The sequence below is a fragment of the Equus caballus genome, chromosome 15 (assembly GCF_041296265.1).
Source record: "Equus caballus isolate H_3958 breed thoroughbred chromosome 15, TB-T2T, whole genome shotgun sequence".
Taxonomy (NCBI): Eukaryota; Metazoa; Chordata; class Mammalia; order Perissodactyla; family Equidae; genus Equus; species Equus caballus.
The window spans coordinates 25,988,127-26,001,611 of record NC_091698.1 but is presented as its reverse complement, the minus strand read 5'-3'; the positions used below and the strand labels follow the sequence as shown (position 1 = coordinate 26,001,611).

The window sequence follows — 13,485 nt, the reverse complement described above, 5'->3', positions numbered from 1 at the left end:
AGCGGCATAGATTCTCGCGACCCCCTACTCCTCCAGCATTCACAGCCCTGCAGAGCCTGGACTGCCTCTGCCCGGCTGGCTATCTGCTCCTGCTCGCTCTCCTTCCCCAGTTCCTCTCCTCTATGCATCCCTCAGGGGCTCTGCCCTCAGCCTCTTCTCCCTTGTGCCCTGTCTGGTGCTCTCACGTCCTCCATCACCACCTTCTATATGTGGATGATTGACCCTGTTCCCTCTCTGCAGCCCCGTTCCCTCCTGGACCTCCGCCCACAGCAGGAGCTCACTGTGAATTCATGGCGTTAATGAACAAGTGAAGGAATGGACCACTGAAACGATCCTTGTATCTATTCTCACTGGCCTCCAGGCCATCCTCCACACCTATCTAGAAACCCATCTCTCTGAAATGCCAGTTTTAAACACTGCTTAGCACTCTTCAGGGAGGCTTCTGAAGTGGTCCAGTGAGGCCAGGGTTGGACCAGGATGAAGAGAATGAAGATGCACAAAACTGGAGGCATTCACAGCTGAGGAAGGTGGAATCTACAGACTCGGGCATTTGCGGGATGTGTGGGGTAGGAGAAGTAGAGAGGGCAGGGACGATTTACAGGTGTCTGGCAGAGGTCCTCAGGTGGAGAGCTGCCATTAACTGAAATAGAGACTCTGAATGGTTTCTACTCACAACACTTCTGATACCAAATGTGTGAGTTTTTTTCTTCCACCAGCCAATTCTCCAACTTTCCGGATACAATTCAATCCTGACACTATCTACCTGGAATTAGGTCAGATCCCTCAAGTCAAGGGCTCAGTGCCACAAGACTGCCTCCACTTCAGATGCCAATTGCAAGTCTCAGGCCTCCCACACTTCTGCCTGACTGGCTATAAATTAGGGGCTCCCACAACTTCCTCCTCAGGTTCAACAATCTGCTAGAATGGCTCACAGAACTCAGGAAAACAGTTTACTTCTATTTACCAGCTTGTTATAAAGCATACAACTCAGAAACAGCCAAATGAAAGAGATACACCAGCAAGCTGTGGGGGGGAGGGGCAGAGGAGCCTCCACGCCTTCTGCAGATGCGCCGCCCTCCCAGGACCTTGATGTGTTCACCACCCAGAAGCTCTCCAGAAGCCGTTGTTTAGGGTTTTTATGGAAGTTCCATTATGTAGACATGATTGATTAAATCATTGCCCTTGATGATTGAACTCATCTCCAACCCCTCTCCCCTCCCTGGAGGTCTGGGAGTGGAGCTGAAGGTTCCAAGCCCTAATCTCAAGCTTCATTCTTCTGGCAACCAGACCCCCTCTTCCAAGAGTCACCTTATTAGCATAGACTTAGGTACGGTTGAAAGGGGCTTATTATGAATAGCAAAAGATGCTCCTCTCCCCCTTATCAGGAAATTGCAAGGGCTTTGGGAGCTCTTGCGCCAGGAACCAAGACAAAGACCGAATATATATTTCTTATCGTATCACAGTATCACAGGGACTACGGCAGCAAGAGCAGATTTGCGCAACGGGAAGGTGTGAGGCTCTGCTGGACTTCTGGGGAGGCTGGGAAGGCAGATGGAGTTCAGAGCAGAGGTCTGGAACAGAGATGGAAAGCTGGGAGTTGACAGCATATGGACCACAGTAATGTCACACAGGTTAAAACAAAGACTTTCCAATGATTTTTCACAGATTTTAGAACAAACTCTAAACTCCTGACTGTTCTCTCCTCCAGTGCCCTCTCCCCCCTCAGCTCTCTCCTACTCAAGCTTGGGTCTCAATGCAGGCATCACAGGCACAGCATCACTTCCTCTGCCCTCCCCGGAGTCAGGGTGGGCCACCCCTCCTGCCTGCCCCTGCAGAGTCCCGTCTCTCACAGCAGTTGTCGCACTGTGTCACTGCACAGGAGGGCCACACTGTCCCTGCCATGGGACCTGACTCTTTCCCCTGTGTATCTCCCACAGCATTTCCAGTACCCGGCTCATGGTGGATGGTCAGTAAATATTTGTCAAAAGTAGACATTATGAAACGAGTTTCTGAGGTTTGTGAGCCAGCCCCCAAAAATGCAAATCCCAGTGGTGTTGGTGCTGGAAGCGTCTGGTTGCTGGCATCCGGCCAGTCTCTCCCGGATGCTGTGAACGGTGTACCCAGGGAGGCGTGAGGACTGTCAGAGATGCCAGCTCCCAGGGATGCCAGAAACACGTGCCTATTTGTTCCCTCAGTGGCAGCCTTCCCTTTTCCGGCCACATTTCAAACCAGTCTCGAAAGCCTCACCACTCTGCGAAACTTTCCCCAGACCCGCCTTGGGTAAATACACAGCCACCACCACACGCCTCTCACTCGCTGCTCTCACAAGTATTTTCTTTGGATTGCAAGCTCTAATTTATTATTATTTTTGTGTTGTGCCTCCATTTACGGCTGGTCACATACAACAAGGTGCTGATCTGCCTCTGCATGGAAGTGTGGGAGCTCTGGGTTTGGGGACTGCTTTGGCGAGAAGGCAAGACAGCGACTTTGGGATTTAGCTGTTGGCATGAGGCCTCCTGGGGTAACTCAAGGATTCCTGGGGGAGTTACAACAGTGGTGACAGGAAAGCATGTCCCTTCATTCCACATTTACTATCTGGGGTTCTGCTAGCTGCCGAGCAGAATAGAACGTGTCAGGTTCCTGGAAGCAGGTACCACATATTCAAATCAGTTAGGAAATATCTTTACCTATTCTTTTTAAAATTATTATTATCTGCCTTGTTTTTATTTATTTATTTATTTATTTATTTATTTATTTATTTATTTTACCTGTTCTTTATCAAGCTGGATTCCTTGCTCCACATCCAGGTGCCTGTGGAGTACCCTGGGATGAGAATGGCCTTGAGAGGCCACCCCAGGCCCACATTGATCAGTCACTTGCAGGTGGCTCTGTGGCAACGGACTCCACTTCCCGGAGAGGCTGGCTCTCAGAGTAACCCTGCAGGGCTCTGGCTTGGTTGTAACAAAGATGTAAGACTCCAAAAGCTTGTCATAGGAAGGCCCGTGACGACCTGTGCTTTACAGACTTGGGTCACTTCAAAGGCTTTGAGACACAATCTCAGAGAGTAACAGTGAGCTGTGTGGGGGAGTGCGCTGGGGGAAGTGGACAGTTCCGATCCCCTCCTCCGCAGGCCTCCTTGAGCTGGAGGCCAAGCTCACACAGGCTGGGTGCGCGCTTCCCTCTCTCAGAGCTGGCTGAGAGCCAGGGCGAGTCCCAGGTCAAGCTAAACACTCAGCTCTGTTCCTGCCTCTGTTTTTTTTTTTTTTTTTTTTTACATTTATTTATTTTATTGCAGTAACATCGGTTTATAACGTTATATAAACTTCAGATGTACAGCATTATATTTTGATTTCTGTGTAAATTACATCATGTTCGCCATGCAAGACTAATTATAGTCCATCACCCCACACAGGTGCCTAATCACCCCTTTCACCCTCCCTCCTCCCCCTTTCCCTTCTGGTAACCACCAATCCAGTCTCTGTTTCTCTGTGTTTGTTTGTCGTTTTTATCTTCTACTTATGAGTGAGATCATACGGTATTTGACTTTCTCCCTCTGACTGATTTCACTTGGCATAATACCCTCAAGGTCCAACCATGTGGTCACAAATGGCCAGATTTCATCATTTCTTATGGCTGAGTAGTATTCCATTGTGTATATATACCACATCTTCTTTATCCATTCGTCCCTTGATGGGCACCTAGGTTGCTTCCAAGTCTTGGCTATTGTGAATAATGCTGCAGTGAACATAGGGGTGCATGTATCTTTACGCATTTGTGTTTTCAAGTTCTTTGGATAAATACCCAGCAGTGGAACAACTGGATCAAGATCTATTCTTAATTTTCTGAGGAAACTCCATACTGTTTTCCACAGTGTCTACATACAGTTTGCACTGCCACCAGCAGTGTATGAGAGTTCCCTTCTCTCCACATCCTTGAAAACACTTGTTTCCTGTCTTAATTATGGCCATTCTGATGGGAGTGAGGTTATCCCCCATTGTAGCTTTGATTCGCATTTCCCTGATAGTGATGAACACCTTTTCATGTGCCTGTTGGCCATCTGTATATCTTCTTTGGAGAAATGTCTGTTCAGATCTTTTGCCCATTTCTTAATTGGGTTGTTAGTTTTTGTTGTTGAGATGTATGAGCTCTTTATATATTTTGTATATTAACACCTTATCTGATATATGGTTTGCAAATATCTTCTCCCAATTGTTAGGTTGTCTTTTCATCTTGTTGATGGTTTCCTTTGCTGTGCAGAAGCTTTCTAGTTTGATATAGTCTGATTTGTTTATTTTTTCTATTGTTTCCCTTACCTGGTCAGAGATGGTACTTGAAAATATGTTGCTAAGACCGATGTCAAAGAGTGTACTATCTATATTTTCTTCTAGAAGTTTCATGGTTTCAGGTCATACATTCAAGGCTTTAATCCATTTTGAGTTAATTTTTGTGTATGGTGTAAGATAATGGTCTACTTTCATTCTTTTGCATGTGGCTGTCCAGTTTTCCCAACACAATTTATTGAAGAGACTCTCTCCATTGTATGCTCTTGGCTCCTTTGTTGAAAATTAGCTGTCTATATGCGTGTGTTTGTTTCCAGGCTCTCGATTCTATTCCATTGATCTGTGTGTCTGTTTTTGTGCCAGTACCATGCTGTTTTGGTTACTATAGCTTCGTAGTATATTTTGAAATCAGGGAGTATGATCCTCCAGCTTTGTTCTTTTTTCTCAGGATTCCTTTAGCTATTCAAGGTTGTTTGTTATTCCCTATAAATTTTAGGATTCTTTGTTCTATTTTTTTGTGGTTTTTTTGAGGAAGATTAGCCCTGAGCTAACATCTGCCACCAATCCTCCTCTTTCTGCTGAGGAAGACCGGCCCTGAGCTAATATCCATGACCATTTTCCTCTACTTTATATGTGGGAAGCCTACCACAGCATGGCTTGACAAGCAGTGCGTAATTCCCTGCCTGGGATCCGAATTGGTGAACTCTGGGCCACCGAAGCGGAATGTGTGAACTTAATTGCTGTGCCACTGGGCTGGCCCCTTCTTTATTCTATTTCTGTGAAAAATGTTGGTGGAACTTTAATAGGGATTGCATTGAGTCTGTAGATTGCTTTAGGAAGTATAGACATTTTAACGATGTTAATTCTTCCAATACAAGAGCACGGAATATCTTTCCGTTTCTTTGTGTCTTCCTCAATTTTTTTCAACAATGTTTTATGGTTTTCAGTGTACAGATCTTTCAGTTCTTTGGTTAAGTTTATTCCTAGGTATTTTATTTTTTTTCTTGCAATTGTAAATGGGATTGTGTTCTTAATTTCTCTTTCTGCTACTTTGTTGTTAGTATATAGAAATGCAACTGATTTTTGCATGTTGATTTTGTATCCTGCAACTTTACAGTATTCACTTATTATTTCTAAAAGTTTTTGGTGGATTCTTTAGAGTTTTCTATATATAAAATCATGTCATCTGCAAATAGTGACAGTTTCATTTCTTCCTTTCCAATTTGGATCGCTTTTATTTCTTTTTCTTGCATGATTGCTTTGGCTAGGACTCCCAATACTATGTTAAATAAGAGTGGTTACAGTGGGCATCCTTGTCTGGTTCCTGTTCTTAGAGGGATAGCTTTCAGTTTTTCTCCATTGAGCATGATATTAGCTGCGGGTTTGTCGTATATGCCCTCTATTATGTTGAAGTACTTTCCTTTTATACCCATTTTATTCAGGGTTTTTTATCATAAATGGATGCTGTGTCTTGTCAAATGCTTTCTCTGCATCTACTGAGATGATCATGTGATTTTTATTCTTCATTTTTTTAACGTGGTGTATCACGTTGATTGATTTGCAGATGTTAAACAATTCCTGCATCCCTGGGATAAATTCCACTTGATCATGGTGTATGATCTTTTTAATGTATTGTATTTGATTTGCTGGTGTATGATCTTTTTAATGTATTGTATTTGATTTGCTAGTGTTTTGTGGAGGATTTTTGCATCGATGTTCTTCAGTGATATTGGCCTGTAATTTTCTTTTTTTGTGTTGTTGTTGTCTGGTTTTGGTGTCAGGATAATGTTGGCTTCATAGAATGAGTTAGGAAGCCTCCCCTCCTCTTCAATTTTTTGAAAGAGTTTGACAAGGATAGGTATTAAGTCTTCTTTGAATCTTTGGTAGAATTCACCAGGGAAGCTGTCTGGCCCTGGACTTTTATTTTTTGGGGGGGTTTTGATTACTGTTTCAATCTCCTTACTGGTGGCTGGTCTATTAAAATTCTCTATTTCTTCTTGATTCAGTTTTGTAGGGTTATATGATTCTAAGAATTTATCCATTTCTTCTGGATTATCCAATTTGTTGGCGTATAGCTTTTCATAGTATTCTCTTATAATCTTTTGTATTTCTGAGGTGTCTGTTGTAATTTCTCCTCTTTCTTTCCTGCTTTTATTTATTTGAGCCTTCTCTCTTTTTTTCTTGGTGAGTCTAGCTAAAAGTTCATCAATTTTGTTTATCTTTTCAAAGAACCAGCTCTTCATTTCATTGATTCTTTCTATTGTTTTTTATGTCTCTATTTCATTTACTTCCACTCTGATTTTTACTTTTCCTTCCTTCTACTGATTTTTGGGCTTTGTTCTTCTTTTTACAGTTCCTTTAGGTGCACTGTTAGATCGTTTATTTGAGATTTTTCTTGTTTTGAGGTAGGTCTGTAGTGCTATAAACTTCCCTCTTAGAATTGCTTTTGCTGTATCCCATAAGTTTTGGAATGTTGTGTTTTCATTTTCATTTGTCCCCAGGTATTTTTTGATTTCTCCTTTGATTTCTTCATTGACCCAATCGTCGTTCAGTAGCATTTTGTTTCATCCCCACATATTTGTGGCTTTTCTGACTTTCTTCCTATAGTTGATTTCTAGTTTTATACTGTTGTGGTCAGGAAAGATGGTTGGTACTATTTCAGTCTTTAAACTTATTGAGACTTGTTTTGTGCCCTAATACATAATCTACCCTGGAGAATGTTCCATGTGCATTTGAAAAGAATGTGTATTCTGTGGTTTTTGGATGGAATGTTCTGTATATATCTACTAAGTCCATCTGGTCTAATGTGTCATCTAAGGCCAATTTCCTTATTGATCTTCTGTTTGCATGATCTATCCATTGTTGTAAGTGGAGTGTTAAAGTCCTCAACTATTATTATGTTAATGTCTATTTCTCCTTTTATGTCTGTTAATAATTGGTTTATATATTTAGGTGCTCCTGTGTTGAATGCATAGGAATTTACAAGTCTTATATCCTCTTATTGGATTATTCCCTTTACCATTATGTAGTGCCCTTCTTTGTCTCTTGTTACATTTTTGTTTTAAAATCTATTTTGTCTGATATAAATATTGTTACCCCCACTTTCTTTTCATTGCCACTTGCGTGGAGTATCTTTTTCCATGCCTTTACTTTCAGTTTGTGAGTGTCTTTAGGTCTGAAGTGTGTCCCTTGTATGCATCATGTATATGGGTCTTATTTTTTAATCCAGTCAGCCACCCTGTGTCTTTTTATTGGACCATTTAGTCCATGGACATTTAAAATAGCTATTGATAAGCATGTATTTATTGCCATTTTGTTCCCTTTTTTCTGGATGTTTTAGTAGGTCTTTTCTGTTCCTTTCTTCTTCTCTTGCTCTCTCCCCTTGTGGTTTGATGGCTTTCTTTAGTATTCTATTTGGGTTCTTTTCTCTTAATTTTTGTGTATTTATTGTAGGTTTCTGGTTTGTGATTATCATGAGGTTCATATATAATAACCTAGGTATATAGCAATCTATGTTAAGTTGATGGTCTCTTTAGTTTGACCTCTTTCTAAAAGCTTACTCTTTTACTACTTTCCTTCAACATTATATATTCATAGGTGGTTGATCTGCTACCTTTGCTGTATTTTTGCCATTCCCAGTGATTTTATTGCTTTTTTTTTGATAATTTTCTTACTTCTATTTGTGGTTTTCTCTTTCCCACTTAAATAAATCCCTTTAGCATTTCTTGTAAGACTGATTTCTTGTTGATAACCTCCTTTAATTTTTGCTTGTCTGGGGAACTCTTTATCTCTTCTTCCATTCTGAATGATAACCACGTAGAGTATTCTTGGCTGTAGGTTTTTTCCTTTCATCACTTTAAATATATTGTACCACTCCCTTTTACTCTGTAAGCTTTCTGCTGAGAAGTCAGCCGACAGCCTTCTGGGGTTTCCTTTGTATGTCACTTGTTGCCTTTCTCTTGTGGCTTTTAGGATTCTCTCTTTATCTTTAATCCTTGACATTTTAATTATTATGTGTCTTGGTGTGGGCTTCTTTGGGTTTATCTTGTTCGGTGCTTTCTGTGCTTCGTCTACCTGAATGTCTGTTTCCTTCCTTAAATTAGGAGAGTTTTCAGCTATTATTTCTTCATATACATTCTCTGCCCCTTTGTTTCTCTCTTCTCCTTCTGGAACACCTATAATACAGTTGTTAGTGCACTTGTTGTTGTCCAGAGGTCCCTTAGACTGTCCTCATTCTTTTTAATTCTCTTTTCTCTTATCTGTTCAGCTTGGGTGATTTCCTCTTGTCTTTCCTGCAGCTTGCTGATCCTTCCTTTCTTCTGTATCATCTACTCTGCTGTTGAGTCCCTCTAGTCAATTTTTCATTTCCACTACTATAGTCTTCATTTCTGATTGGCTCTTTTTTATATTTTCCACTTCTTTGCTGAACTTCTCACTGAGTTCGTCTGTTCTTTTCTTTTTTTTTTTTTTTAAAGATTGGAACCTGAGCTAACAACTGTTGTCACTCTTCTTTTTTTTTAATTAGTAAAAACATATATATTTTATTTTACTTTTTTTATTAAGATTATGATAGTTAACAACCTGTGAAATTACAGTTGTACATTATTATTAGTCATGTTATAGGTACACCACTTCACCCTTAGTGTCCTCCCCCACCCCCACTTTCCCCTGGTAACCACCAATCAGTTCTCTTTGTCTATATGTTAACTACCACCTATGAGTGGAGTCATACAGAGTTCATCTTTGTCTGGCTTATTTCACTCAACATAATACCCTCAAGGTCTATTCATGTTGTTGTGAATGGGACAACTTTGTCCTTTTTTATGGCTGAGTAGTATTCCATTGTGTATATATATACCATACCTTCTTTAGCCAATCATCAGTTGCTGGGCACTTAGGTTGGTTCCATGACTTGGCTATTGTGAATAATGCTGCAATGAACATAGGGGTGCATGGGACTTTTGGAATTGCTGCTTTCAGGTTCTTAGGATAGATACCCAGTAGTGGGATGGCTGGGTCATGAGGTATTTCTACTTTTAACTTTTTGAGAACTCTCCATACTGTTTTCCATAATGGCTGCACCAGTTTGCATTCCCACCAACAGTGTATGAGGGTTCCTTTTTCTCCACAGCCTCTCCAACATTTGTTACTCTTGGTTTTGGATATTTTTGCCATTCTAACAGGTGTAAGGTGATATCTTAGTGTAGTTTTGATTTGCATTTCCCTGATGATTAGTGATGATGAGCATCTTTTCATGTGCCTATTGGCCATCCGTATATCTTCTTTGGAGAAATGTCTGTTCATGTCCCCTGCCCATTTTTTGATTGGGTTGTTTGATTTTTTGTTGTTGAGCTGCGTGAGTTCTTTATATATTATGGTGATTAACCCTTTGCCGGATAAATAACTTGTAAACATTTTTTCCCAATTAGTGGGCTGTTTTTTTGTTTCAATCCTGTTTTCCCTTCCCTGGAAGAAGCTCTTTAGGCTGATGAAGTCCCATTTGTTTATTCTTTCTATTGTTTCACTGGTCTGAGGAGTTATGGTGTCCAAAAAGATTCTTTTGAAACTGATGTCAAAGAGTGTACTGCCTATATTCTCTTCTAGAAGACTTATTGTTTCAGGCCTAATCTTTAGGTCTTTGATATATTTTGAGTTTATTTTAGTGAATGGTGAAAAAGAATAGTCAATTTTCATTCTTTTACATGTGTCTGTCCAGTTTTCCCAGCACCATTTGTTGAAAAGACTTTCTTTTCTCCATTGTAGGCCCTCAGCTCCTTTGTCAAAGATTAGCTGTCCATAGATGTGTCATTTTATTTCTGGGCTTTCAATTCTGTTCCATTGATCTGTGCATCTGTTTTTGTACCAGTACCATGCTGTTTTGATTACTGTTGCTTTGTAGTATGCTTTGAAGTCAGGGATTGTGATGCCTCCGGCTTCGTTTTTCTTTCTCAGGATTGCTTTAGCAATTCGGGGTCTTTTCTTGCCCCATATGAATTTTAGGATTCTTTGTTCAATTTCTGTAAAGAACGTCATTGGGATTCTGATTGGGATAGTGTTGAATCTGTAGATTGCTTTAGGTAGTATGGACATTTTAACTATGTTTATTCTTCCAATCCATGTGCATGGAATGTCTTTCCATCTCTTTATGTCATCATCGATTTCTTTCAAGAAAGTCTTGTAGTTTTCATTGTATAGATCTTTCACTTCCTTGGTTAAATTTATCCCAAGGTATTTTATTCTTTTTGTTGCGATCGTGAATGGGATTGAGTTCTTGAGATCTTTTTCTGTTAGTTCATTGTTAGTGTATAGAAATGCTACTGAGTTATGTAAGTTGATTTTATATTCTGCAACTTTGCTGTAGCTGTTGATTGTTTCTAATAGTTTTCCTATGGATTCTTTGGGGTTTTCTATATATAAGATCATGTTGTCTGCAAACAGCAAGAGTTTTACTTCTTCGTTTCCTATTTGGATTCCTTTTATTTCTTTTTCCTGCCAAATTGCTCTGGCCAACACCTCCAGCATTATGTTGAACAAGAGTGGTGAAAGTGGGCACCCTTGTCTTGTTCCTGTTCTGAGAGGGATAGGTTTCAGTTTTTGTCCATTGAGTATGATGTTGGCTGTGGGTTTGTCATATATGGCCTTTATTATGTTGAGGTACTTTCCTTCTATACCTATTTTATTGAGGGTTTTTTATCATAAATGGATGTTGGATCTTGTCAAATGCTTTCTCTGCATCTATTGAGATGATCATGTGGTTTTTGTTTCTCAATTTGTTAATGTAGTGAATCACATTGATTGACTTGCGGATGTTGAACCATCCCTGTGTCCCTGGTATAAATTCCACTTGATCATGGTGTATGATCTTTTTGATGTATTGCTGTATTTGGTTTGCCAAAATTTTGTTGAGGATTTTTGCATCTATGTTCATCAGCGATATTGGCCTGTAGTTCTCCTTCTTTGTGTTGTCCTTGTCAGGTTTTGGGATCAGGGTGATGTTGGCTTCATAGAATGTGTTAGGGAGTGTTCCATCTTCCTCAATTTTCTGGAATAGTTTGAGAAGGATAGGTATTAAATCTTCTTTGAATGTTTGGTAGAATTCTCCAGAGAAGCTGTCTGGTCCTGGACTTTTATTTTTGGGGAGGTTTTTGATTACTGTTTCTATTTCTTTACTTGTGATTGGTCTATTCAGATTCTCTATTTCTTCCTGGTTCACTTTGGGTAGGTTGTATGAGTCTAGGAATTTCTCCATTTCTTCTAGGTTGTTCAATTTGTTGGTATATAGTTTTTCATAGTATTCTCTTATGATCCTTTGTATTTCTTCAGTATCTGTTGTGATTTCTCATCTCTCATTTCTAATTTTATTTATTTGAGATTTCTCTCTTTTTTTCTTAGTGAGTCTGGCTAAGGGTTTATCGATTTTGTTAATTTTTTCAAAGAACCAACTTTTTGTTTCATTGATCCTTTCTATTGTCTGTTTTGTTTCAATATCATTTATTTCTGCTCTAATTTTTATTATTTCCCTCCTTCTACTGATTTTGGGCTTTGTTTGTTCTGTCAATCTTCTTTTTTTTAAATTTTCTCCCCAAAGCCCCTCTCCCCCTGTACATAGTTGTATATTCTAGTTCTGAGTGCCTCTGGTTGTGCTATGTGGAATGCTACCTCAGCATGGCCTGAGGAGCAGTGCCATGTCCGTGTCCAGGATCCAAACCAGTGAAACTGTGGGCCACCAAAGTGGAGCATGCAAACTTAACCACTTGGCCAGGGGGCCGGCCCCCCATCCATTCTTCTCCCAACATCAGTGAGCATACTCATGACATTTGTTTGAACTCTTTGTCAGGTAGATTGTTTATTTCTGTTTTGTTTAGTTCTTTTTCTGGGGTTTTGTCCTCTTCCCTTACTTGGAATGTTTTCCTTTGTCTCCTCCTTTTCTCTCTTTCTCTGTGCTTATATCTATGTATTAGGTATATCAGCTACATCTCCTGATCTTGGAGCAGTGGCCTTTTGTAAGAAATGCCTTATGAGGCCCAGCAGTCTGCTTCCCTCTTGTCACCAGTTCCAAATGTTCTAGGAGTGATCCAGGTGCAGGCTACATGTGTCTTTCTCTTGTGGCAGGGTTGTTCTTGTTGCAGGTGCCCAGGGAGGCTAGGCTGTCCCCCTGGCCTGCTGGTTGTAATGCTCAGCTGCATGTGGCTGCTATGGACCCTTCAGTCACTTCGTCAGACACAGGGAGCACCAGCATAGTTGGCTGCAAGGTCTAATAGCACATTCCTGTTGCAGTTTTTCTGTTAAGTGAGTAGGCCCCCAGCCTGCCTGGTTGCTAGGCTCAGGGGCTTATAATTGCTGTAGGCCTCTGTGTTACAAGAGTCTTGTCAGCTGTCTCAGGATTGCAACTGAGTGGGGCTGGCCCCTGGCATGGGAGCACCCAATTTTTTCAGGTTTTGAAAGGTGGGGCCAATCCCCTATGTGGCTGTTTGAAAAGCACAGGTCTTCTGAGGCTGATAAGCCTCACTGCCCACAGGGCCACACACATTTTCAACACAGTCCTGCCTCATGTGTGCACCTCAACCCCCTAAAGTGGACAAAAGCACCCCACTGCAGAGGCCCCTGAACCCCACCCCCTCCTCCTACATGCCTTGCCCATCAGAGGTGGACCCACTCACCTGCCTGCTGAGGATCCAGGCACCCAGCCTATGTAGGCCCACAAGTTGCCTGAGGGCTTGCTGTTGGGTGAGCCCAATCCCTGTGGCAGCTGCCTGTTCTAGCTGAGCTGGATTAGATCAAAGCTTTAGTGAGTGGGGCAGACCCTGGGCTAACAGGCCAGGGGAAAAACTCCAATTGTTTCTGTCAGTATCTATGTCAGCATGCTTGTAGCATGTCACAGTAATGACTGCTGCCAATGTCTCAGTCCCTGGAGAGGTCTCACCTCTCACCAAGATGCACCCAGAGCCTATCAGGTGAGTCTCTTTTCACCAAAGGACTGTGCACCTTTCCTTCTGTGGTTTTATGTGGCTTTCTGAAATGAGCAAATTTGCGTGTGGGCCCTTTAAGAGCTGGCTTTTTTCCCCTTATGTCTGATAGCTTTTCTAGGGGTATTCCCCACTGTTGTTAGTAGCCAGCAAAGCTAGATATTATGGTACTCGTTTCAGTTGTGCTGAGTCCAAAAGATGCTTCTAGTGGTAACACTCCCTTGCTCAGGTACCCTACT

The 13,485-nt window shown here is 41.2% G+C and overlaps 1 protein-coding gene across 2 annotated transcripts in view; it reads right to left on the bottom strand.

The window, feature by feature from the left end:
• The window catches only part of MGAT4A (alpha-1,3-mannosyl-glycoprotein 4-beta-N-acetylglucosaminyltransferase A), a 150,914-nt gene extending 137,815 nt beyond the window's left edge, over nt 1–13,099 (bottom strand). The window contains exons 1-2 of one of the 2 annotated variants that reach the window (XM_070236127.1): nt 12,941–13,099; nt 2,769–2,951 (exon numbers count right to left, since the gene is read on the bottom strand). The gene's annotated coding sequence lies outside the window, so the exon portion shown is untranslated. The remainder of the gene's footprint in view (nt 1–2,768; nt 2,952–12,940) is intronic. The other variant, XM_070236126.1, reaches the window with a different exon arrangement.
• Nucleotides 13,100–13,485: the final 386 nt, after the last annotated feature.